Source organism: Aegilops tauschii, chromosome 6 (assembly GCF_002575655.3).
Source record: "Aegilops tauschii subsp. strangulata cultivar AL8/78 chromosome 6, Aet v6.0, whole genome shotgun sequence".
In the NCBI taxonomy this organism is placed as follows: Eukaryota; Viridiplantae; Streptophyta; class Magnoliopsida; order Poales; family Poaceae; genus Aegilops; species Aegilops tauschii.
The window spans coordinates 216506744-216533928 of NC_053040.3; the positions used below are offsets into that span (position 1 = coordinate 216506744).

The following is a 27185-nucleotide window of genomic DNA, read 5'->3' on the forward strand; positions in this document are numbered from 1 at the left end:
GCCAGCAGGGCCACCGCCAGGCCCACGCCAACCAAGCTTCCACCGCCGTTCACATGCAGCTACCAACCCAACCAGCTGGGCGGGCACCTGCGTGGCAACATGCAGCTCCCAGGCCAACTCATCGAGCGCCTGCATGGCGGCATGCAGATCTTCGTGAAGGCTCTGCCACTGCGCCACCTCAGGTGCCTGCCTGCCTACATGGCACCACGCGCCTCACTGGCCAGGGCGCGTGTCAAAGCAAGGAGGAACGGCGACGGACGGGACGGGCCTCGCCCCCGTCCCCAATAAAGCAAGGGGACACCTAAGCTACGCATTAAATGTGTCTTGTCATGTAATACGAGCGATAAGCTCAGGGCACTGTACGCCTTTCCACCTCCTGTGTGCCACTGTGGCAGCCCCTTCCGACTATAAAAGAAGGCCCATGGCATACTGGAGAGGGATTCGGCTCTTTCGAACCACGCACTGACCACAGCTAGTTCGAGAGCTCAAGAACTCTCTGAAATACACCCACCAAAGCAGGACTAGGGTTTTACGCATCCTCGCGGCCCGAACCTGGGTAAACGATCTTTGTGCTGTCTACTAGCCCTGCTCTTCTTGCAACCCCGCGCCCCGGCAACCGTAGTAGGGATTCTTGTGATCCCATAGGTGTCGTTCCACACCAACACACAGGAGGAACAAAAGCCTTTTAGGCAAAACAAAAATATGGACTGATTATAAAAATTGTCTTTTACAATTCGGATACACTTCACTCGAATATTTTGTCTTTCGAACATTGACCCTCTATCAAGCGGGTAGCTTCTAAGACGTCCTCAAAATAATGCTCTGGTGCGTGATGGTCCTTGCCCTTGGGTGGACCCTTCGCCGCAACATCGATGGCCTTCATCTTCCCCCAATATGTCTTGATACGGGCAAAGGCCATCCATGCACCTTCAATGCACGCCGACTGCTTAACGGCGTCGATACGCGGCACCACATCAGCAAGCCGCTGTACCAAGCCGAAGTAGCTATTCGGAATAGGCTCAGTCGGCCACAGCTGGATTATGACGTTCTTCATGGCAGCGCCGGATATCCTATGAAGCTCGGCCCATTGGGACATCTGTTCATTCAGCAGCATAGTGCGTTTGATGCACCAAACTGTGAGCAAAAAAGCTTCTCCGTTGCATATCCCTCTTGCGCTTGGTAAAACTACACCGCATCGGAAGAGCTCTTCGGCAAGTCCAAAAACACATCTGGAGAGCTCCACACTTGGTTAAGCCGAGCATAATTCGGATCGCCGAACTTAGTCTGTAATAAAAAGGGCTTACCAGCCGCAATCTCCCCAGCTTGTCGGATCTCCTCACGGGCCGCTCTGGATTCGGACCGCGCTTCTTTCGCCTCTCGCAAGGCCTTGTCAAGATCAGCCGTCTTGGCTTTATTCTCCTTCTCGAGGAATTCACAGTGGCTAGCGGCATTTTTTAGTTCGAGCGCCATCGTGGATATTTTCTCCTCGTCTTGGTGCCGAGCAGCCTGTTCGGCCTTTAACTCGGCCGATGCCTTTTCGGCAGCCGCATTACTAAATCAGGCCTGCTCCTTGGCCCGGGCTAGCTCCGCCCGAAGAATCTCAACGGCGGCGGCACCATCTGCAGCCATGCATATACCAGTATGCAATTTTCAGCGTCACGCTTATATTATAAACACTTATGTGTAATGACTGCTCCAAATACATACCTTGCGACTCGTTAAGACGCCTATTGATTAACGAAATATCATCCCCTGCCACATCAAGCTTCCGCTGCATCTCGGCAACTTCTGTAGTCCGGGAAGTCGTCAAGGGCGACACAACCTGTGTTCCAATTAACCAGATTATTCCCTGAGCATATCTTTTTGATCCTCGGATCGCCTCCCAAGGGAAGCCAACCCGAGTCTCAGGGGCTACTACCATACACAGGTGCATGTTGCAAATGAAATATAGTTGAAAATATTACATCACAAACCTCGAAAATAGTTGAAAATATTACATTACATCCCCTGCCACATCAAGCTCATGAAGGCTTCATTCAATCCGCTCTTCGCGGATAGAATCCTCTCAACCACCGTACCCATCAAGGTACGCTGTTCCTCCGACACATATGCCTTTCGTAGCATATCCCTCAACATATCCAGCGCCGCTGGGTCTCCGGAAGCCGCTGTAGGAGCACGACCATCCTTTGAAGGAACCTGTTCACTCATCTCCAGAATCATCGCTGGTTGAAAGCCGGATAGTTCGGGGCCTTCATTGTTGGCCCCCGAATCCCGGATGATCGGAGGCTCACCTTCGGGTACTGCCTCCTTCGTCCCTCGCGCCGCTTGTCAATCAAGAAAAACCCTCCGAGACGACACTTCGGAGTCGTCCGCCTTATTGGGCGAGGAGGCCGAGGGAGGCGTCTCGCTTTCCATCATCTCTGGGAGAAGATCTCTCAAAGAAGAGGATCGCTCAGGAACACTCTGCGCCGAACTGTTAAGACACACGTGAATATTACGTGTCACTTCGATAACAGGAAAGGAACGAGATGTGATTAAAGCACCCCGGATTTACTTACGATTTGGTCGAAGGCCTGTCCTCACGACGGAGCTGTTCGACGGCGTCGCCTTCTAATCCCGAGCCACCGGACGATGGCATCTTGCCCCTCTTGGGAGTCAGTTCCTCCCAACCTTCGGAGGCGGCCTTTTTCTTCCTGTATGGAGAAGGGATGCTTGCCTCTCCTTCGCCTTTGTCCTCGGACGAAGAAATGTCAAGTTCCCCGGACTCGGTGTCTAATTTACCTTCAGAACGAAGGCCATCCCTGGTCTTCGCACTCTCCTCCTTGCCCTCCTCCGCCGGCGCCTGATACGGTGCCGGTGCCAGCATCCTTGTTAGCACGGAGTCCACTGAGTCTTCGGGAAGAGGGGCTGGACACTTAATCCGTTCCGCTTTCTTTATCCAGCCATGAAAAGAGATGGTTTGCTTAGTGTCTTACCACAGGATACCTGATTATGAGGTGTTGGGCGGACGGGTACTTACCGTGGTGTCCGGGTGGTTATAGTCAAGGCCGATGCCTTCGGTAGTATCCGGCCACTGCTTTCATTTCCTGAAGAATAATTTCCACATCCCTTTGTGCGTAGTGCCGAAGAAGTATTGAAGTGTCCGTGGCTCTTCGGGATTAAACTCCCACATGCGGAGAGGTCGCCTCTGGCACGGCAAGGTCCAACGGACCAGCATTACTTGAATAACATTCATAAGATCAATGTCCCTCTCGAGGAGGCTCCTTATGCGGCTCTGAAGAGTCTGTACCTCATCAATTGATCCCCAGTCCAACCCCTTATTAAACCGTGATGCGATCTGGATCGGAGGGCTGGGTCGGAACACAGGCGTGGCCGCCCACTTGGAGCCACGGGGCTCGGTGATGTAGAACCACTCCCGTTGCCATAAGTCGGAGGACTCGGTGAAGGATCCTTTTAGCCAAAGATCGCTATTAAGCTTGCTCATGGTGGCACCACCACACTCCGCCTGCTTCCCCCTATCATCCGCGGCTTCACGTGGAAAGTCTTAAGCCACAAGCCGAAGCGTGGAGGGATTCGAAGGAAGGCCTCGCACGTAACGATAAACGCTGAGATAAGCAGAACAGAGTTCGGGGACAGATCATGAAAATCCAGCCCGTAGTAGAACATGAGCCCTCGAACAAAGGGATTAAGGGCAAAGCCTAACCTCGGAGGAAGTGGGAGATGAACACGACCTTCTCGCCGGATCTGGGGGTGGGGATAAACTGCCCTTCGGCAGGGAGCCGATGGAGAACTTCTGCAGTCAGATATCTTGCCGCCCTAAGCTTCGCAATGTCCTCCTCTGTAACAGAAAAAGCACCCACCGACCAGGAAGGCTGGATCCGGACATAACTAGGGCTTGTAGTGGTTGAAACTTGGGTTTTAGAACTCGAGATAGCAAGGGCTGAGGAAGAAGGAAACATGGAAGAGAAAGAGACGGGTGTGCACCCCTTTATAAAAGCCGTGAGTATCTAAACGCCTACTCCTGGGCCTTAAGGCTTGCCTATTTCCAAGGAGTTGTACCACAGAGACGGTTGGGTAATCCACGTCCGTGTTCATAAGAATCCCTTAATAAGGGGGACATGATCTCAGCTTGGATAAGACGTGCCAATAAAGCCACGCCTCGAAACCCGGGGCTAACAAAAAGTTTAAAATAATGTCCCGACGGTGACGTAACCTCGTGCTAGATAGTTGTTAGTGGATTGGATTTATAAATTATTATGCCCACTGTGGAAGTATACAAAACTTATGTTACAGGTCCGGACATGATCAATATGTCCGAAGACTATCTTGGAATTCGGAAGGAAGAACCCGCCTTGCAATGCCGAAGACAGATCTATGCGCCGGATACCTTGTCATTGAAGCCAGGTTCAGGGGCTACTGAGGGAGTCCTGGACTAAGGGGTCCTCGGGCGTCTGGCCTGTTAGCCATGGGCTGGACTGATGGGCTGTGAAGATACGAAGACCGAAGACTGCACCTGTGTCCGGATGGGACTCTCCTTGCCGTGGAAGGCAAGCTTGGCGACCAAATATGTTGATTCCTTTCTTTGTAACCAACCTTGTGTAACCCTAGATCCTGCCAGTGTCTATATAGACCTGAGGACTTAGTTCGGAGGGGGGGGATATATACATTACCATAGTCATACGGGCTAGGCCTCTAGGGTTTTAGCCATTACGATCTTGTGGTAGATCAACTCTTGTAATTCTCATATTCATCAAGATCAATCAAGCAGGAAGTAGGGTATTACCTCCATAGAGAGGGCCCGAACCTGGGTAAACATCGTGTCCCCTGTCTCCTGTTACCATTGACCTTAGACGCATAGTTCAGGACCCCCTACCCGAGATCCGCCAGTTTTGACACCGACAACAGTCCCAGGTACCTCAGCGTTGGCCAGCGTCGTCACGACGTCCATAGCCTGGCTAGACAAATCCAACGTCTGACCAGGATTGGCTGCCACAACAGAGGTCGACTGCTCGGCAACAACAGGTGGAGGGGGCTGCCGGTTATGGTACCGACCTCGACCACCACGAGGACCCCGGTATCCACCTCGCTGCCGGTAGTCAGGGCCAGATGCCCCCTCAACAAAACCACCTTGAGGGCCGAGAAAAGGTCTCTCATCAGAACCATCACTCTGCCAAGCATATCCGCGGCTACCTCCCGTCGACGACGAACCACGGTGTTGGCCTTCCCCATATGCATTGTGACCATCGCCCCCCCCCCACTATTCCCGGGGCGGTTCATTAGTCCCTCCAACAGCCGCGTTCTGATGCGGCGATGCATGCGAATGCGTCGGGCCAGGCCGTTTTTGCACCGGCCTCGCAATGTAATGAGGCGGCGGCGCATCCCGAGGATAATTACCGGTCGTGTCGACTTGGTTGGCGGGCATAGCCGGCCTTGGACCTTGCGCTCCGCCCCGCCCCGCAGAAGCAATCCCTGCCGGGCTCGGTGCCGTCGGCCGGGGTCCAAGAGGAGGCCCGCCCCGACCCGCTGCTGGCACCGGCGGCCTAGTCGTCGTCGTCTGGGGACAAAGAGGTGGTCTGCCCTGACCCACAACCGGCACCGTCGGCCGAGTGCCGGGGTACCTCAGCGTTGGCCTGCGCCGCCCCGGCGACCAACGGAGGAGCCGCGGCGCCATGCCCAGAAGCAGTCGGTGGCGGCGCAACCCCGCTACGGCCAACAGCGGTCACGGCCGGAGGAGGTTTCTTCCCTGGTGCCCCCCCCCCCCCCCGCCCCGCGGCCAGCCATCACAAGGAGGGGCGGTATTCGTTTCGCACGTCCAGAACCGTAGGAACGAAACCCCGGCCTCCCGCGCAGACGAACCCTAGCAAGCGACAATGAAGCACACGTAGATCGATCGACCAAAACGCTGCATGTGTCGGTGCACGCGATATCTGTGGGTACCGGAATAGCCAGGGCCTCATACCCAGCTTTCTCCGACCCAGCAGCTTGCGGCAAAGAAATTTTCAGAACCGGCCCATCACGGCCCAAGATGGATTTCAAACGCGCCTCCTGAGCCGCCCTGATCCCGATCCCCGGGATCGTCGGCGTGACCGCCGCGGCCACCGCTGGCGCCGGTCCGGCCGCTTTCCGACGCACATTCTTCCTTTTCTTAACCGTAATCCATGTCTTCGGACTAATCAAATCGAAGAGCGTTAGGTTCGGATTACTTACCTTAGGTAGGGGGCCCTTCCATGGCCTGATCGCCGTTGCCGCCGTCCTCCGATGAACTACACGACGGACCATCTCCTTCTTCTCTCCCTCGTGAAGTCCAACCCTAGCCAGATCGTCGGGAGGCAATATCTTGTCGACCGTGGTGGCCACTTCGTCTTCATCATAGCCGGAGTTAAAAAATTCGCAGATGAGATCCGATGACGTCGGCGACGGCGGGGAGGCCGCCGACGCATCCCTGTCACCGTCGGCATTGTCTTCATCGGAGTCGGCCAGAGCCCAGGACCGGCCTCCGACCCGCTGTCATACCCCAGGGGATGGGGGTGGCCGCCCCGCGGTCGCCACTCCGGTCGCCTCCGGAGTCGCCCTCTCCTCCCTCATACTGAGATCACCAACGCATTCCTGCATCTTTCAGATAATCATCCTTTCAGGACCAGTTCCTCCAGAAATCCGACATCAACCCATGATGGGTAATGGTTGCGTGAGTCCACGGAGGGCTCCACCCACGAAGGGTCCATGAAGAAGCAACCTTGTCTATCCCACCATTGCCATCGGCCATGAAGTACTTGCCTCACTCGGGTAGATCTTCATGAAGTAGGCGATCTCCTTGCCCTTACAAACTTCTTGGTTCAACTCCACAATCTTGTAAGAGGCTCCCAATCGACACCTAACCAATCTAGGAGACACCACTCTCCAAAAGGTAATAGATGTTGTGTTGATGATGAACTGCTTGCTCTTGTGCTTCAAATGATAGTCTCCCCAACACTCAACTCTCTCACACATATTTGGATATGGTGGAAAGATATTTTGAGTGGAAAGCAACTTGGGAAGGATAGAAATCAAGATTCTTGTGGTTGGATTGGAATATATTGATCTCAACACATGAGTAGGTGCGTCTCTCTCAGAAAATGTAGGCCGGAAGTGTAGGCACGTTCTGATGTCTCTCTCACATATGTAGAACGGGGTGGAGGGGTATACATAGCCTCCACACAAAATCCAACCGTTACACACATTTGACCCAACTCGGTCAGACCGAATAGAAAACTCGATGTGACCGATTCATTTCAAAATGAGAACGTTAGTAATCCCAGTGGTATCGACTAGAACAACTCGGTGGGACCGATGTGCTAGGGCTAGGGCAAAACCTCATCTCAGTGAAGCCGATTGCTTGAACTCGGTGAGACCGATTTCAGCAAAGAGCAAACAGAGAGTTGTTCAAGCAAACTCGGTGGGACTGATTGCACATTTCGGTGAGACCAAAATAATTGCAACAAGCAAAAGAGAGTTTGCAAGGCCATCTCGGTGAGACCAAGATCCATATCGGTGTGACCGAGGTGTTAGGGTTTCTGGCAGTGGCTAGGTCAAATGAACTCGGTGGCGCCGGATAGAACAGTTCGGTGGGGCCGAGTTTGACTTTGAGTTTTGGACATATTTAGAAATGAGAAAGTGGTTGAGGGCTTTAATAATGTTGGCTTTCCTATGGACTCAATGTGATCTTGGACATCACTAAGCTCTTTGAGCAAGTAGACCATTAAGCAACACCTCATCCCCTTTTAATAATGTTGGCTTTCCTATGGACTCAATGTGATCTTGGATCACTAAAATAGAAATGAAGAGTCTTGAGATTTTGCCAATATGTTTCCTTAGTATTTTGAGGGCTCCACATCTCTAGTCCATGCCATGCCATTCATTGAACTTTCTAAAATATGTAACTTGAATGGATATTAGTTCAATGATCTATATGTTGTTATGAATTACCAAAACCACCCGAGGATTAGTTGCACTTTCAATCTCCCCCTTTTTGGTAATTGATGACAACATATAGATCAAAGCTTCGACAAAAGATAAAATGAATGAAATATATTGTCGCTTTGAGAAGTATGTGATAAGCAAGAGCTCCCCCTAAATTTGTGCATTATTTAAAACTTGCTTTTGAATGCAAATGCACAATCAATTAGGATCATAGGTCACTCTTCCATGTCACATACATCTTGGTGGAGCGCTCATAATGATAAGAGTTAAATAACATGCACTCATCACCAAAGATACAAGTGATTGATCATACACAAATATTCATGGATATAAGTATGCAAGCACACATTAAGCGTAATATGATCAAACACATGATCACATAAGTATCTCACGAGCATAGCTAAAATTGTAGCATAGGAATCAAACAACCAAATGACCAAAGTAGCAAGAGTAGCAAAAGAAACCAACAAAAAGCAAGAGGCACTCGCTCTCTCAGCCTATGATCTATACACTTTCTCCCCTTTGCCAACGAGTTACCAAAAAGATTGAAAACGTATAGATCTATACGACACTAGCCAGGATCTCCGGGAGTTCCTGAAGGGGTCTTCTGGCTTGTTGCTCCGATGTGTGTAGATGGCATGGAGAGGAGGGCATCTACAAATGCCTCTTAAGAAGTCTGTGGAGCTGGAGGAGTTGACACTGGATGTACAACTGTGGCAGTGGCTGCAGGTGCTGAAGTGGTAGTCCTGGAGTATCTGGGAACTAGCACAGCTGATGATCTTTGTGCCCTTGGCACTCTCTGGAATGTGTCTGTTGTTCGTCTATCATCCCTATCCTCAGCATCCTCTTGAAGCTTCTCCACAACAGTTTGAATCTCAGTGAGCTTCACATCTAGGTCATGAAACTTAGTCTCAATAATCCTCTCAAGACTCTCCTGGTTTTGAGACAAGGTGGCCAAGCTCTTCTTAATTCTCACGGTGGCCTCAAGCAGATAACTGAGTTGATCTTGCTTGGTCTTGAGATTTGCAACTGAAGCATCTGGGGCACTTGCTGCCTTTGCTGCTTTTGCAGCCATTGCTTTCTCTACTTCTCCTAGGCATCTACACAAGTAGGATGTGAAGCATCCAAGACAACCTCGTTGTCCTCAAAGTCTGGCCTCAGGGGAGATGCTCTTTGTCCAGTAGATATGTCCCGGTTCCCATCTTGGAGTTGATCAAGGTGATGTGAGGGGCATATCCACCAGACCTCTTCTGGTCTGCTGCTATTCTCTTCACAGTCTCTACAATCAAACTCATCACCTTGAATTTATGTGGAACATCAAACAAGTGTAGCATGTTCATGGAGTGACCACATATCATCCTGCGATCTCCAGACTTGGGCAACAAAGTGTGCCTCAAGATAGTGTTTATCGTAGTCAAACCGACAAGAAAATAATATATAGAGCCAAACTTGTGTGTCTCCAATGCTGCATCAGGGATTGGCTTGTACATGTTAGCCATGGAGTTGTGATCCTTCCTAGGCTTACTGTACACATCAAGATCATCTTTAGCTTCGTCGGGGGCATTGATGAAATTGGCCCATCCCGAGATTGTTGACTGATATCTAGTTCCTTCTGTCATCCACACTATCTTACCATCAGGGTAGAAGTGGGCTGTGGAGTAGAATTGCATTATCATTTCATCGTTCCACTTTGTCAACTTCTGACCAACAAATTTGTCAACACCATTCATCCTGAAGCTTTCATGCACATGAGGAAAGTTGTCTTCATTGGAGTCAATGTATTTCTAGTCCACCCACTTCATGTCACAGACAATGGGTTTCTTGTCCAATAGGATAGTCTCATAGAAGTCCTTCTGTTCTTTGGTGTGAAAGCGATAGTCCACATCAGTCCTTCTCCTGGTGGCATAAGGATCATTCTTCCTCCAAAGTCTCAGACCTGTATCCTTTCTCAACTTCATGTTCTCTACCACAGGATGATCATCATTGTGGTCTGGAATCTTGGGCTTGAGTTTCCTGAGCACTAGTGGCTCTTCTTCTTCTTGAACTTCAGGCACTGGGGCCTTGTTCTTTTCTGCAGCTGATATATTCCTTGTTGATCTCTTGGGAGCTGTTGTCTTGGGGCTTGAGCTGGAGCAGAAGGCTTGGGGGCAGACTTGGGCTTAGAAGGAGCATCCCCAGTCCTGATGGCACCCCCCATTAGCTTCTGTGTCTTGGCAGGAGGTGCAGCAGGATCTTCCTCCTCCTCTTCTTCTTCCTCATCCATCATCATGGATGGTTTGCCAGTCACTCTGGCAATGGTCTTCCTGACCCTTTCCTTCCTCTTCTTTCCACCAGCAGCTTCTGCTTCCTCTCTGGGCTCAAGGGTAAACTGCATGGTTTCTTGAGTTGAGGCTCTGGCCTTGGACATTGGAGTCCCTTTGCAGGAACCTTGTTAGGCCTGGCTTTGTGGCAGCAGCAGCATACTCTTTCTTGAGTACCTTCTTCTTGGAGGTCACTTCCTCCTCAATCACAAAATCTTCATCCTTAGATTCAGATGTCCTTTTCTTCCTTTGCCTAGTAGTTTCCTTAGGCAAATTGCTCGGAGTGCTCTTACTCCCCTCATCATAGCTGCCAGAGGGACTAGTGCCCTCACTGAGATTGAGCTGCCCTTCAGACTTTTTCTGATTGTTACTGGCCTCTGACATAGCTGAACTGACCCTATGAATAGTTGGGTGTGGATAGAGTAGATGAGCATCATAAAGTACATCTTATTTTTGCAAAAAATATTGAGACAAAAACTTAACTTTAGTTTTTTGCAGAAAGCATTTAGGAGCTACAGATTTGACAAACTCGGTGACACCGAAGCACTTACAGAGTCTAAACGTGCAGTTTCGGTTAGACCAAAATGCAGTTCAGTGACTCCAAGATGCTAGTGTTTCACGGAGAAAGTGATTTTGGTCTCACCAATCAGTACACTTCGGTCAGACCGAGTTGTACTTGTGCAATGGCCAGGGCCAATCGGTGTGACCGAAATCCTCAGATCGGTCGGTCCGGTATGGGTTCATCGGAAACCCAACCCTAAGTTTTTGCATAAAGTCTATTCTAAGGAATTTGTTTGGTGGATATATTGATCTCATACGTGGGAAGAACAATGGAATCATACTTTGTGCAAGAATCAGAGCAATGGAAAGCACAGAGGGTCAAATCCGTACCCTAACTTGGTGGATTGCTACGGCGACAACGGCGGTGGAAACTAGCAGCGGAGGGTCACTGGTGACGACGAAGATGAGCCAGAGAACAAGGGGGCGGTAGTGCTGGGGCGCGAGCTCGTGCGGTTTGAAGTAATTTCAACCGTATGGGTACGCGAGGTATATATACCCATGCGCTGTCGATGGCGCCGAGTGGAACGTCTCGGTGGCACCGAGATGCAAAACTGCTAGCAGTTGCTGCAACTCAGTGTGACCGAATCGTTCTAATCGGTGGCACCGAGATGAAAACCAAGATCAACTTACTGATCTCGGTGAGACCGAATTGGATAAGTCGGTCTGGCCGAAAATCATTAAGAGGTTTTGGAAGTTAAGTCCTTGATGGATCGGTGGCTCCGAGTGCTCCTCACTCGGAGGGTCCAAAAGTGACTTATTCAAACTTTGTGATGTAGAATGAATAGAGTTTGAGACGAGAAAAGGCATAGATAGCTAGAGGGAGTACTTAGACATTCTTGTCCATCAATTTGGCAAAAAGAAAGACCAAACAATCAAAACAACAAATGGATGTCCTTGAATGAAGAAAATTATGCAATCAACATGCTCACACAATAAAATAGCAAATAAAACATGTGGCAAAACATGCACATGCACTCTAGCATCTATCAAGCAATTGGCGATGACTAGGTCATCTATGTATGAGTATATTGACTTAGGAGTCAAATGAGAACGTTTGATCGTAGGTCATACTCATCGTTTAAGCACAAGTGGGGTTACCACTTTTACATAAAGCATTATTTTTTCACATCATTAGAGTTGCTTTGGCTCAATTATTTAGAGCAAAGCTCCTCCTAGATGTGATGTCCCCCCTAAGAGGGATGAATTAGCCTTTGGTTTTTTCGATGACGACTTCATGTAGGTGTTGAAGATGTGGATGCTCAATGTTGATATAGATCATTTGGAGCAATCCATTGGAGTGTTGCACTTTCGATACCTACATGGGTTAGTCCCACAAGGAACATACAAGGATATCCATAGATATAGAGTGAAACACACATATGATGATGTCCATGAAACCATTAGGTTACCTTGTCCCTTGTCTTACCAACAAGAGGGTTTGTGACTCCATGAACTAGTGCAAGATATGGAATTGATTGCACTTGTCCTTGCCAAAATGAATATGAGTGAAGTACGTTGGTGGAGTCACCCTCAAGAACTCTCTAGTTCTTCTTCTTTGGGATCCACATCAACTTGATGGGAATCCTTGGAGTTGTAGTCGTACTTGATGAAGTAGAACTTGATGTAGTCCTGGGAACCCACTTGACCATGGCCTTCGGAGCTTCTTGATGAGGACATCAATACCATTGTTACACCCACAGCCCCTGCTGCTATACATAGTGGACCAATTACTAGAGCTCATGCACGCCAATTGAATTACCAGGTACTTTCGTTTCTTGGTAATGATTCTAATGTTCATTAGAATATGATGCTGCCTAAATTGGATACATTTGTTTTGCTTACAAATGAAGGGACTAGCTTGGACAAGAAAGATGAACCTTGGAGCAAGTTCAAGCATGGAGATGATGGCATGCGCAAGGGTAACAAGAACGGAGTTACAAATGATGATTTCAAGACTTGGAAGCCACCATAATGAGTGCATCAAGCCTTGGACGAAATATACAAGATGCCTCTTCATAAATTTCGCCCAGAGGCTATTCTAGGTGCTGCGTCACCTTATTATTGGGCCAGGCCCATGTAATTTTGAAATACTTGAGTATAGACTGTTTTTAGAGTCCGTATGTGTGGGGAGACAAGAGTTAGGGTTTGTTTCGGATCCCTCCTCCAAGGGCCACAAAATCCCCCCCCCCCTCTTCCTCCATATATATAGCCCTTAGGGCATCATTTAGACTTTGGGTTTTGTTTAGATTAAAAGTTCGCCATGGCTGCAACTTCGCGTACTTCGTTTGTGTTCAAGGACCAGAAGAAGTGTTCATAGACGAACACGTCACCGTGTACCTCCAACGCCGAGGGTGATGCACCGCAGCTCACGTCGAAGGAGACCCGCCGGAAGCACGGTACACAGGCAATCCGACGGGTGCTTTTGTAGACCCGAAATCCCACACGCCCGGAAGGGACCCCGTCTCGACGCGCGACGGCTATGGGCTGCCCTAGGTCGACCTGATCGCCCCTAGGGCCTCGAGGTTCACCACCCTACAACAAGAAGAACGAACGAAGAACAAGGAAGAAGAAGAACTAGGGTTAAGGAGAAAAGATAAAAGATAAAAAGTAGTATATTATTTGATCAATTGTGTGTTGTTCAATCGGCCGTCACCCCTTAGATTCACGTCCAAAACCCTAGTCAAATTCGGATTGGTTTTGTCCGAACTTTCCAAAATTGTCCAGTTTAAAACTAGCTGCACCTTGCAGGTCTTTTTTGAGGTGGTAACGACCTCGGATGGAAACGAATCCAATAGCAGTCTTGACCGTTTCGACGAGGAGAACAACTTTCATAGGGTGTCTGGTGGGGCACGCCATTTTTTGCCTCCTGACAGGGCTGCATTCAGATGGATCTAACTTTTGCATACGAACTCGGATTGGGACGACTTTTATATCACAATCAACCATTTCAACGATACGCACAACTTTCATGTTGAAACTCTTTCCATTTGAGGTCGTGTTGGGGGCTTAATCAGCCAAACTGTACTCTGAATATAATATCTTTGTACTTTGAGCATAGTTTCGGTCTTCGAGATGAAATCGGACGGCGATGGCCCAAACTTCAAAGATGTTCATATGAATAATACGGAACTCTTTCATGTAGATTACTTCTCCATTTGAGGCCATCTTAAATAAGTTCTTGACCGTACCAAAATGTGGTGTCAACACATGCCCCCCCTGTTTTTCGGCAAAGCTTGTGTGCCGAAAAATAACTTGCACATAGCTTTATCTCTAAGCACGATGTCAACACTCCATCGGCCATTTTGCATATTATTAGGACGATAATTTTATATCGGCCATTGCTTGTGTGAATATTTTGATGCAAACTTGGGTGAAACTTTCTCAGCTTCATTAATCCGACTATAAAGTTCCATAGATATGCATGTCAAAACCATCCATCAACCATATTGTCCACCCTTCTGCTAGGATCTTGCAGATAATCAACAATGAACTTTCTCAAATCCTTGCTTTTGCCAGCATAAAATTTTTATTAGTGGCTTAGGTGGTGAGCTCCAATTCGGCCTTACCTATGTTGGCAAGAATAAGCATCGACTATTGATAGATGTGCAATACACAATGACCAACATGGTAGCCGGATGCTTGCTGTGCTAACTCTCTCCAATTGCCATGTGTAGATATATGACGAATATTAAAACAACCCAAGGTAAATTTTACATCTAGACATACCTCAAGATAAACTAAAAGTGATTCATCAAAACATCGAAAGACTTTTGGATATTTGTCGCACTACTAATAACGAATCACCAAAAGCCTAAATATGTCTAGCACCTATGGCAAACACCATCTCGAAACCGAATAACAATGCTTCATATTCGGCCTGATTATTTGTGCAAAAATACTCCAAACGGCATGAGGCTTCAAAAACAGCACCATGAGGAGATATATAAACAACACCAACACCATGGCCATTGCTACAAATTTAACCATCAATATATAATCACCATGGTACTAGAGAAATAAAGCTAAAATCAGTATTATGCATGATGTCAATATGATGCTCAATAATAAAATCAACCATGATTTGGCTTTACATAAATTCTGAAAACTAATAAGCCAAAGCACACCCAATCAAAACGTAAGTCCACTTTGCAGTTTTGGTGAATTGGTCTATGCATAATATCTTCAATGGCATCAATTTGACAGATTTCTATGCAAGCACTTATCTCAATCTCTACTCAAACTAAGGACGATGTTAGAATACCACACCGGCCATTCTTAGATATATTCTTAGGGCGATAGATAAATATCGGCCATTACCACAAGGTCCATCTAGAATTCACCCACCAAAGTATGTATAGCCAAAATAAACAAATGAAATAGCAATAAAATATTTCGGCCCCTTTGTACTAGCAACAATAATGTAACTAACCAAATGTATAGTGATTTGGTAATACCCTGTCATGATATAGAAAATTATGTTGCATCCATGGATCAAAATAAGTCCATGGAGAGTAACTGATCATACCTGTGGATCAATTCCATGGAAAATGCATCAATGACATTGTTGAAGAAAATGGATGATGTGCTAACCGAAGATTTTGATGTTGTGATGCACACCTTCGGCTTAATTGTTTATTGCTTCCATTCTTCTCTTTCTTCACTTTTATTGTACTTGTTGTGATATAAGCATGCACATCATTTTTGTTATGAATGATCCTCTTGGGAACCCATGCCATTTTCTTCTGCCTCAGCTCTTGTGCACTAAGATTTTTTAATTCCTTCTTTTGCCAATACGTTAAGCCGAGTGGGCATCTCGGCTGTGATTCTGTTTTGACCAATGGCAATTCCTTTTTGGCTTTATGCACTTTGTCTCATTGACTTTAGTAGCCAATGTCAACACTTTAATTGGCTCTTTTTCATTTGAGATCAAATCTGAAGTTGCACTGTTACGACCATCTCTCTTAACACGGTAAACTTGCTTGACCACCTCTTTCTTCTTCCTTGAGCTCTGGACCGATTCCTTATGATTGAAACGGTCTTTAACATGTGATTGTTCAAATGTTGATCTTCTTGGAGCTGCATAATATTGGTGAGATGGTCTAAAATAAGATGGAGAATGTGCCCTTGTATCATACCTGTCCCATGATGGATATGGATCTATATGAGCATAGGGAGGCATCCACGACATTGGCATTGGCGGCCAAAAATAAGGATATGAATATGTTGCATTAAAATTCTCACTTTGCCAATACCGATCCTGATATTTGTGCCTTGGGGGTGATCTTGGTTTCTTTGCATGATTGGGCGGAAAAGCATTCTTCTCTTCACTCTTCTTTTGATATTTATCCAATAGTTCAGCGAAGGTGATTTTTGATCTCTTACACTTGCGCTTATTTCGGCCTTTGTTTTCTTTTGTTTGCTTTCATCGATCGTTGGATTTGCTTGCTGCCCCCTAGTCCTTGGCGTCTCCATTGTAGCTTCGATGGAATTCTGACCCTCAAGATTATGTTCATTATGCTCTTCAACAACTTCTTTATTTGAAAGCTTAATCCCATCACATGCAGTTTTTACCTTCTCTTTAAATGGATCGGCTTGAAGCAGCCGATGCAAAAACTTTCTGCCATCGGGAATCGGAATAGACTGGTCATCTCTTGGTGCCTCAACAAATTTCAATTGTCCTTTATCAATGGCCGATTTAACTATTTGACAAAACATATTGCAATCCTCAAAACTATGCTTGAACGAATCATGCAACTTTCAATACATTCGTCCTTAAATTGATGGCTTGACATGGTGATCAAGAATTCCTATGTAATTATTTTTCAGCAACAAATCAAATATTTGATCACACATGCTTGAATTGAAGGTAAACCTTTTATTTTCTAGCCGATCTTGCTATGGGAACGGCTTTGGAATTATGCAAATGAATGGTTCACATTTTGCATTACGCCATTCGGCTATGCATTGTGTTTTGCAATCTATCTCCGATGTCTTTGGGTAAGATATTATACTAGGATCGGTTTTCTCAACAGAATTTAACCTTGGCTTTAAATTTCTAAAACAAAAATAGTTAGAACATACATGTCTCAATTGAGACCAAGTACAGGGCAAGTACGAAATAAGCAAAGCTACCCAAATAGATATGAACTTTAGATACAGCAACGGGGGAAGCTTTGGCTGCAACAATAAGGCATTATCAGTCTTTATAAGTGGCACAATTGGTTGACTGATATATTCTATAACAATTTTATTGCTAACAAGTAAATTACCCTTCTTCATTTGTATTTCGAAATTACTTATGAGGATTTTTCTAATAGATGCATCAACAAGAAAGTTCTGACCAAATCTGAAAATAGGTAAATTACATGCTAAACATACCTCTTCAAATATATTGGGAGAGTATGATGGTTGTATCACTTCAATAATACTTTTCTCCGTCTTTGGATGGCTCCCCAATGCCTTTTCATCACCCTTTTCTTAATTCTGTGCATTGTTACTTTGAAGATCCTTGTCAACCGAATTTTGTTCGGCTACTTGTTCTTGTCCTTGAGGCTTGTCAATTTCTATGGCACGGAACTCATATGGCAGGAAGTAGGTTCCCTTAACTTCAGAAAAATCAAGCATGGTCGTTTCGCTATGCTTACCATGCCCTTTCTCAATAATGCTTGCCTCTTTGGATTTAATGGACTCAGAATATAAACTACTTGATTTGGCTTTTTCAACCGAAGCACCTTCATGTTCTAAATGGTCCCTCTTTTTATTGATTCTACAAATTGGCAAGGCTTGTTTTCTTTGGGCCAATTACCTATTAATTCTCTCTTGGCGAAGCACTTGTACCCTCTCGCGCAAAGCTTTAACTCCCTTCTCAGTTTCAGTCCGCTCTAGATCAGTTGCCCCCCCCCAATGCTTTTAGGATCTTTCGGCAATGAATTGTTAGTGTTGCCGAAATTTTGCAATTGTGTAGGGGGTGTATAATATGTTGCGGTACAAGGTGGAGGTGTATGCACTACTGCATAACCATATGTTCTTTCGCCAATTCTATCAATTGATGAAGTTTCATCTTCTTGCAAAACTCTAGCCTTTATTGCAACACATGATCAGGAAACAACCCTTTTTCATATTCTACAAGGCAAAGAGCACTGATCCTCTTGTTTTGTGCCAAGCTCTTTTTTAACGCAGCCACAACTGCCTCTGGAAGGGATTGCTCCGCAATACTTTCAGACTCTTTCAGCAATGATTCGTGAGTGTTGCCGAAATTCTCCAATTTTGTAGAGCATGCATTATATGCTACAATATTAGATGATGGCATGTGCATGATGTCTACTACGCAACCTTCTTCTTGTAGACGTTGTTGGGCCTCCAAGTGCAGATGTTTGTAGGACAGTAGCAAATTTCCCTCAAGTGGATGACCTAAGGTTTATCAATCCGTGGGAGGCGTAGGATTAAGATGGTTTCTCTCAAACAACCCTGCAACCACATAACAAAGAGTCTCTTGTGTCCCCAACACACCCAATACAATGGTAAATTGTATAGGTGCACTAGTTCGGCGAAGAGATGGTGATACAAGTGCAGTATCGATGGTAGATATAGGTTTTTGTAATCTGAAGATATAAAAACAGCAAGGTAGCAAGTGATAAAAGTGAGCGTAAACGGTATTGCAATGCGTTGAAACAATGCCTAGGGTTCATACTTTCACTAGTGTAAGTTCTCAACAATAATAACATAATTGGATCATAGAACTATCCCTCAACATGCAACAAAGAGTCACTCCAAAGTCACTAAAGGCTCAATATTCGCTTTCCGCTTCAGCAGTTTTCCAGATGAGATGCATGTGTCTATGTACCGTCTATGATGCTAATTTCGAAAGGTTCTAGATGTTGCATGTGAAACTTGGTGCTGGTGCAGTTGTGTAATGGGGTAGCTGACTGCTGAAGCTATATCATGTTGTACTTAGATGTATTTCAATTATGAAATCCTGCTTCCTTAATATGGAAATGAAATATATTATGTCCTTAATATGAATGTCAATTAGATTAGTAAATGGATTATTAATAATAGGGCAATTAGCCTGCTAATTGGGTTTTCCTATTGCAAACGGTTATTGAGAAAACACCATGGGCGATGACCTCAGGCAACGCACACAGTTTATAAGAATAAACCGTGTTGGATCAATGAACAATCACACACGACATTCTCTTAAAACTGTTTGCGTTACGCCACCTTGCGCAAACATTTTCCTTGGAGTGACTGTGTGGGATGTATATACGAACGGAAACGTTTAGCGGTGTGGGGACCCCGACTTATAAGTCGTGATCACCGAATGCATGTGTATAGTGATCCCAGAGAACAATGCTCACTGAACACATAGAAGCTCAATAACAAGAGTCTGACATCCATACATACCGTCTTACACAAGTAGGACCATCATGGTCAAGTCTTGAGTATATCATCGCAGAGGAAACCTTCAAGACAACTTGGACCCAAGCCATCCGCCTTAGCCCTACAGGCATTCTGACTGGGAAGCGTCCTGGCCAATAAAATAACTAGTGGCAAGCCAATGAGTACTTTGAATGTACTCTCAAGCAACCCAAGAGTGATAACAGAATAATTATGCAAGGATCTACTGCTAAATTGGCATTTTTGCGGAAAGCTAGTTTTGCTCATGCAAGTATGATCAACATTTATCAAGGAGATGAAAGTGCCTGCAACAAGTATCAGGAGGTTACAGACATCAACATCGAAAAAGAGTTGTGAAAAACTCATGCTCAAGCTCATCGTGACTTTCTCACGAATCACATCAACATATTTACAAGACCGTGTTGTTTGTCAGAAACATATGGACATAGTCTAAGCAGCACCACCCAACTGTCATTGACCATGGACACGGCTATTCGAATAGTTTGACACTCTGTAGAGGTTGCACACTTTACCCACAAGATTCGGGAAGCTTTCGTGTCAACCACGACCCGCTGTACCTCAAGTACCCGGGGTAAGCGTCCGATCACTACCTTTCCCTAACCGTGACTAACATATTGTCCACTCGATTGGCAACAGCCCCCGTCCCACAGTCATGTTTTAGTTCAGTGGAGCCACGCTCCCATCTCTATCACATAACGTGAGCACGGGGGTACCAACGGTGTGTCCGGTGCCCTGTGAAAACATTCATGGCCGCCTATCCAAGCACGACCTCGTCCCGAGAGTGACAACGCCAGTCCCTTCACTAGTAATGCGGGCATCCATGCTAGCAAGAACTAGGTAATCAATAATGCCCCGTCTCATAAGGGGTAGTGTGTTTTTACATGTTTGGTTGGGATGGTAGACAATCTTAAATCTAATCCATCTCTGTAAACAACACCTTCATCAAGCCTCGGTACACTACTTCTCCACCAAGTAGTGACCTAGTTCATCATCATCTCCCAAGGGCATTAGTTGCACCCACTTGGGCTATTAGCAAGTATGTCAAACCACACTAGTTTTTTTCCATGCATAACCCTGACCCATTTTGCATAGCCAACTACTATAGCATATTTCTAAAACCCATCAACACAACTCTAAACAAGGATAGAGTCATGAATAATGCAAGTATCAACAAGGTATGCAATGGAGGCAAGCCTAGCAAGGTTGCCATTCAAGATATCATGCATTCAACAATAACAGAAAGAAATGCTATTATGGTAAAAAAAGGGTTCATCATGGTCAAAGAGCTGTTTGCCTAGTTCATCAGGATCTTCAAATCTTCTGGTCCATCTCTGAGTATTTCGTCTACTTTGTCAACTAACGTCGGAAACAATCATAGTAAGCAACACAACAAGGCAGAAAAATAAAAGTGCTCTAAAAATATTAATTTGACTTTTCTAGGACATCTCTGGTTATTTGGTTTCATTGGAATTGGGTCAGTGGATATTTTGAACATTTCAATACGATGAAATCAAGAGATTTATGGATTTGCAAGAAGTGTACAGAAACTTTATTTTGAAAAATGAGCAGAAGCACCCATTTAACAAAGGATGAATTTACAAGAATCTAGGATTTGGTTTCACTAGATTTGGAGTTCAAATGATTTTCCTATGAATTTGCAAAGTTGGGCAATATATGGAGAAATGGACCAATATTTCTTGTGGCATATAAAGTATTGGGGAAAATGTTCAGAAACTAAGATTTGAACTTATAAGTATCTAAGAATTTGGATCAAATTTGAGTTCTCTGTGATTTTCCAAAGTTTATCACAGAAATGGAAAAAATGGGTTTTGATAATTATTTGTGAAGAAAGAATATCTGAAAAAATGTGCAAGTTGCACCATGTGATAGAGAATGAATTTTTGAACTAGTAGAAATTTGAATCATCAAGTTTGGAGTTAATTCGAATTGTTTATGGATTTCTGAAGTTCACTGAAAAAGAAAAAGACAAAGGATTTACCGCAATGGGCCGGATCTGGGCGGCGGCAACGCGCACTGAGCGAGGTTTAGCGGCAGGGCGCCACTGGGTCGGCCCAGCGGCTCGGCAGCACGTGCGCAGGGGCCACGTCGGAGGCGGCTTTCCTGAAATATGTCTTCACGCCGGGGAGGCGGTTACCGTCGAAGCCGTCTTCACTGGCCAGCGTGGCCTGGAGGCTGGACCACTAACGACCGGGGCCCGCCTGCCGGGCCTTCGTCTTCGTCTTCCTCCCACGCACTTGCCTAGCCGAGGGAGCAGAGAGCCCCAACGATGACTGCCGGCGCTACGGGGCAACTCCGGCGACGCTCTGGCAATGGATGAGATCAGGAGACCGTGCCGCATCCACCTAGGTGCTTTACGCACACCGAGGAGGGCCGTAGCGGTGACGGCTTGGACGGCCGCGGAGGAGGCCGTCGGCCATCTTTGGCCATGAGCGCTCGGCGTTCCCGGGGATGAACGACGGTGATGGAGGGCCTCGAGGAGGTGGTTTGAGGGAACTGGAGTGGCTAGGGAGATAAGACAGGCTCGGGATAGCCCGAATTTAGCCAGGGGCTTGCGGCGGTTCTCCGGCCATGAAGGGCTATGGAGGGCACGAGGAGGGGGGTGGGTCGGTCCAGGGGGTGCACGGGAGAGAGAGAGAGAGAGCAAAGAGGATCTAGAGGGAGGTCAGGGGTGGCCTTATATGGCGAGGGCACGGCCCACCATGGATGGCGACCACGGCTGCGGCCTAGGCAATGCCAGGGGCCGAATTGCACCCTAGGCCATGTCCTGGGCGTTTGTGGGAGTGGACCAGGTCGGGGGAGAAGAAAAGCGGGAGCGGGGCGTGCTCCAGGAGGGACCCGGGCTCATGCGCCCACTGGCCGAGCCGGGCGGCGTTGGGCACAGGCAGCAGGGGGTGAGAGAGTGGGGAAGAGAAGGGGGCCTGCACGGCTGTCGTGTTGCGGACGTCGAGGCACCTCGACTGGCGCGAGGGGGAGGCTCAAGGTGGTCGGGGGACGCGGCGTCAACGGTCGCCTGCTCTGCCTCGCGCTCCAGAGCGCGTCTTTGGCCAGCATCCATGGCTTTTGCGCGCACCCACGCGTCCACTTGTGTCTGGGAGCTGCGGGGGGAGTAAACAATAGTAAAGTGGCATTGGATGCCTTGTGTGCTCTTTGGAAGAGAGTGGAGGTGGAGAGAGAGGGGAAATTCTACTGTCCAAAGAGGAAAAATGGGTCTCTGCCCCCTTAACCATTGCTGCTTGGGCAGCAAAGCACGCAGGAGGTAGAGGAGGACAAGATGAGGTTGTGGGAAAAGTTTCAGCTCATGGAGATTAGTGGAAGGGGTTGAAACATGCATCTTGAAATTCTGCGAGAAGGTGTTTCATGGTGGTTTGGGCTAGCTAATTTTCTCAACTTGCCTTGAGACTTAACAGGAGTGAGTGGCATCACAAATTAGTAGGGCCCACAATTTTTTAGATAAAATGGAGGAAGTGGCCAATGCAACTTTTGTAAACCCTAGAAATTAACAAAAATGGACTTGCTTAGATCTATCTAAGCTAAACTCTTCTCCTTGGTGCACCACTTGGTGTAGTGTCATCATTTAGAGGTTAGAGCATGTCCACAAAGTCCCAGAGCAGAAGAAGAAAGTTGACAATGTAAAGTTGTGCAAGTTTGGTTTTGGGCAAAAAGGTTTTTTGGGCACTTTTGTGAACCAAAAAGATTTTGACTGTGGTGAAACTTTTCAAGATCATCACATGATGAATCTGTGAATTGCTAGAATTTTCTAGGATTTATTTTAAAATATTTCCTATAGAAATATCTCAAATTCTTGAAATGAGCAGAAATTGTTTTGGAGGGTTTTGTCCAATATTTTGAACATGACCATGTGTTGAAACCCATATACATGGACAATATATGTCCACTGATCTCCCCTAAATTTTCTCAAATATTTTTGAAACATTAAAATAATTTTAACCTATTACAGACCATTTTTGGCCTTACGAAAAATCCTTTAAATAAAATAGAAAAATAACTTTGAAAATAATATTTTTGTTGTTTTTGGGATTCCTATATCTAATAGGATTCAAATATAATTTTTGAAAGACTTTTCACACCCTTAATTAAGTACTTGTAGTTCAAGTCTCAATTCAGGGGATTTTGGAAAAGCTATTTTAGAAAATAGTTTTTAGCCAAAATATTTTTGTAAGAAAATACTATTCTGTCCTATACACATGGCATGATCATTGGGCAAAGTTTTGGATCAAGGAGAGGAGTATAAGAGTTGGAGGATTAATTTAATTTTTAGAGCACTTGCAACCAACACACGAAAATGAAATCAAGTAAAGACCAGAACACTCAAAAGTTTTTGTCAAACCACATTTTATCATGATTTATTAGCTTAAATGTTGTGGCATGAAAATCAGGGTGTGACAAGCCTGCTCCCCTTACAAGAATCTCGTCCCCGAGATTCCCAAACTAGGCGTGGAAAGGAATACGAAAACTTGGATCCGGGGTAGTCTTCACGTCCTCATACTGCTTCTGCTTCTGAGTGGTGCTCCATTAACCCTTGAAGTACTTGATGATGTGGCTTCGTGTATGACGTTCTGCTTGATCCAGGTTGTTAAGGGGTCTCTTGCACAAGTCAGGTTGGGCCGGGGGTCGATGGCTCGGTGATCGATGTCCTAGTCGAGGTCGGGCTAGTTAGGAAGTTGGAAACACTCCTAAAGTTGTGTTGTGTGGGAAAACGTTGTGAACAGTGGGTAACTCAGGTGGTAACTCTAGCTGGTAGCCGTATACTCTTGGTCTTGCAGTGATCTTGGAGGGGGCCGATAAATCTTGGTGTGAGCTTCCCTTTGACATGGAAATGCTTGGTTCCTTTGAGAGGAGTGACCCGTAGGTACACATGGTCTTCGACGCGGAAGTTTACTTCTTGACGATGGTGGTTGGTTTAGTTTTTCCTCCTTGACATGGCGATCTTCAGATGTTCCTTCACCAGCTGAATGGTTCTTCTTCCGCCTTCGGGTAGACAAGTAGGTCACCAAATAAAGATGACAACCAACTTGTCCAAGTACTCCATGAAGACTTTGTTCACGAGGTACATAAAGTAGGCTGGGGTATTGGTGGTGGTCACGGTTGTGTATTGGCCACGGTCTTCTTGACCTAGAGTCAAGGCCCATGGTCATGATCCGATCATGTTGTGGCTTGGTAGGGCTTAAGGTTTTCCAGGATTCTAGTGTGTGGGTGAACGTTTATCATCTTATCCTTAAGCACAGTTTCTGAGATGCCAATTTCTCTATCTAGTCCTTCAAACAAATCACATCATATTATCGAAAGAATCATCTCGTATAAGTCAACTCCAATTGCCACTCATGCTATTCATGTCCTCATGACTGCTAAGAGGAGGTCTAACTAAATCATACATGTCAACTATCGCCAAACTCATGTGTATGGCTAACCTCATGTAAAGATCCATGGGTAGAACATACAACCGCCAAACTTGAATTAAACATCACAATCCAAGTGCTCAGCCCATTCTTCCAAGGTCCAAGATAATGCATCTCTATCCTAAGGAAACACGTCGTAAGCCACTCCAAAATCTTGTTTCCTTCCTATGAATCAACTCCAACATCCCATGAACTTCCATTAATCACTACATAATCCATTAATTCAACAAATCCAATGTCTATGGTTTTCCACATGATCTCCTAAAGTCCCTATAATCCCCACTTGAAAGGGTTGTCCTTACTATAGTCAGCCCATCAATTCCCATTATCATGGTCAGGTAACTCCAAGGTCAGGCTTATATAGTTCCCTAAATCAACTCCGACAATTAATCTAATCTCTTAGCTTATTGTCCACCGAGAAACATGGTATCATGACCGAGATTATTATTCTAAATCCAATTTACTCCGAACCATGTATACTTACTCATCATCTATACTCCAATAGGATCACCTATTTAAATCCAAATCTCATGTCCAACGGAAATTGGGAAAACTTTGTTTTTGCCACTCTAGCTTTTGCCCATTTTGCTTATGCCACTCTAGAATTTGACATATCACTTTTGCCACTCTCAGCTTTTGACAATTTTTACAATTGCCATTCCATGGCAAAAGCAAAAATTTTAGAGTGGCAATTATGATACATTGTCAAAATCTAAGGGTGAAAAAAGTGAAATAAAAAGCTATTGATTTTGCCACGGAATGGAAATTGTGATAATTGTCAAAAGCTAAGAATGGCAAAAGTGATATGTCAAATTCTAGAGTGGCATAAGCAAAGTTGGTAAAAGCTAGAGTGGCAAAAACAAAGTTTTCCCACAGAAATTCCCACGTGTTTCCCCCAAGTCATTATCTAATGTCAATTATCCCCTGGCTAAGTCAAATCCTCATACCTCCAAGAATTTCATCGTGCGATCATAATTGTCTTACAAAAATCCAATTTACTCCTGGGGTAATGAAAGTTATGCTACTCTATCAACATGATCCCACCAAGTTCATCTACCAACATGGAAGCCTCATAATCCCCCAAAGTGTCTCAGATAATTCCTCAAGGTCACTAATATAAACTCGTCAACTCATTTGTCCTCTATTCCTATATCCTAAAATTGGTCTTCCCTATGGCATCGTCAGTTCTGGTGCTATATGAGGATCGTAATGTGCTAGTTCACTATGTCCACTAGTTCCCTAATAAACCCTGTACTAAGCAAAGGTTGTTGGGGCTCAACTGGTTCTCCTGCAATTATGTGGGTTAAGCACATGGTTAAGAATTCGAGCTGGGGTATCTCTTGAAGTTTCGAAGGGTCTAGGGATGGGTTTCTAGTCTGGAGGGTTAAACATAACCCTACGGGGTTGCACTTGGTCGAGGAGGCAGTAGCAAAAGTCTTCATTGCCAGTTGGTTGCCGAGGTAGAATCCTTGGTGTATCTTGTCTTGCCGGTCTTCAGTTGAGGAGAGAGATGAGAGGGAAAAGTAGCATAGAGGAGGGGAATGCCTAAAGGGGGTTCTATAGTGCAAGTGCAAACAAACATGTGCAAAAAGGGCCAAACAAAAGAAGCAAGGTAAGGAAGGTGATATAGTCGCGTACTTGTTGCCTAGGGCAAAAGTGCGACCTATATCAAAACACAAACAAATAGAAACAAACAACACAGAACATGGTTCCATTCGAACCATCGCACAGACTCGACTGCGCACAGGGGTACACGACTCATCCTACCCTAGGGGTTCTCGGACTCAGTAGTCGTGCTTGCTTCGTGTCTCGTGCAGTCTTCTGGGTTTTCCTCAGGTGTCGCTACGTCTCCTATAGTTGTTCGATGAAATGATCTAGGTTGGTCCTGAAGAATCTTCAACAACTTCTCGCCTGACGAGTTGACGGGGTGAAGGTGATTCCTTGTAGCTGGCATTGACTCAGTCTTCTGTTGTCTTCTTAATAATGACGATCCCTTTTGCCTCCTAAGGCATCAAGGGTTCCAAGTAAGCAATCCTTTATGCAATGACATTAACAAGGCATAGTAGAGGTCCAACAAGCCGGTTATGTTGATGACAACATCAACACCAAGAGCGGGGGATGAAGAGAACCATTTTCCTGCTCACTATAGTGAGGCGGACCAAATGGCAAAGTTCTCGTCCACCGGTGGTTTCTGACACAACAATGATAAGGACAGGGTTGCTCTACTAGCGATGTATATCATGATCTTGCATATCCTATGCCCTGATCATCATAGGACAAGGTTACATCATCCTAGGCAAATTCAAAGGTGTCACCATCCTCTGGGTCTTCATGTCCTCAGTCATTGAGGGCATAGCTTATTGGCATCGTCTTGCTGTGGTGTTGCCAATCTTGTGTTCAGAAGAGGTGGGTGAGTGTCTGGCAAGGCATCTTCCTTCTATATTATCCATGAGGATTACAAGGAATCCCGTGGTCAGGGGCATAAGGATTCTAGCGACCATTTAAAATTTTG

At 45.9% G+C, this 27185-nt stretch overlaps 1 pseudogene; it reads right to left on the minus strand.

Annotated features, from left to right (window-relative positions):
• The window catches only part of LOC141025977 (uncharacterized), a 384888-nt pseudogene extending 374974 nt beyond the window's left edge, over nt 1–9914 (minus strand).
• Nucleotides 9915–27185: the final 17271 nt, after the last annotated feature.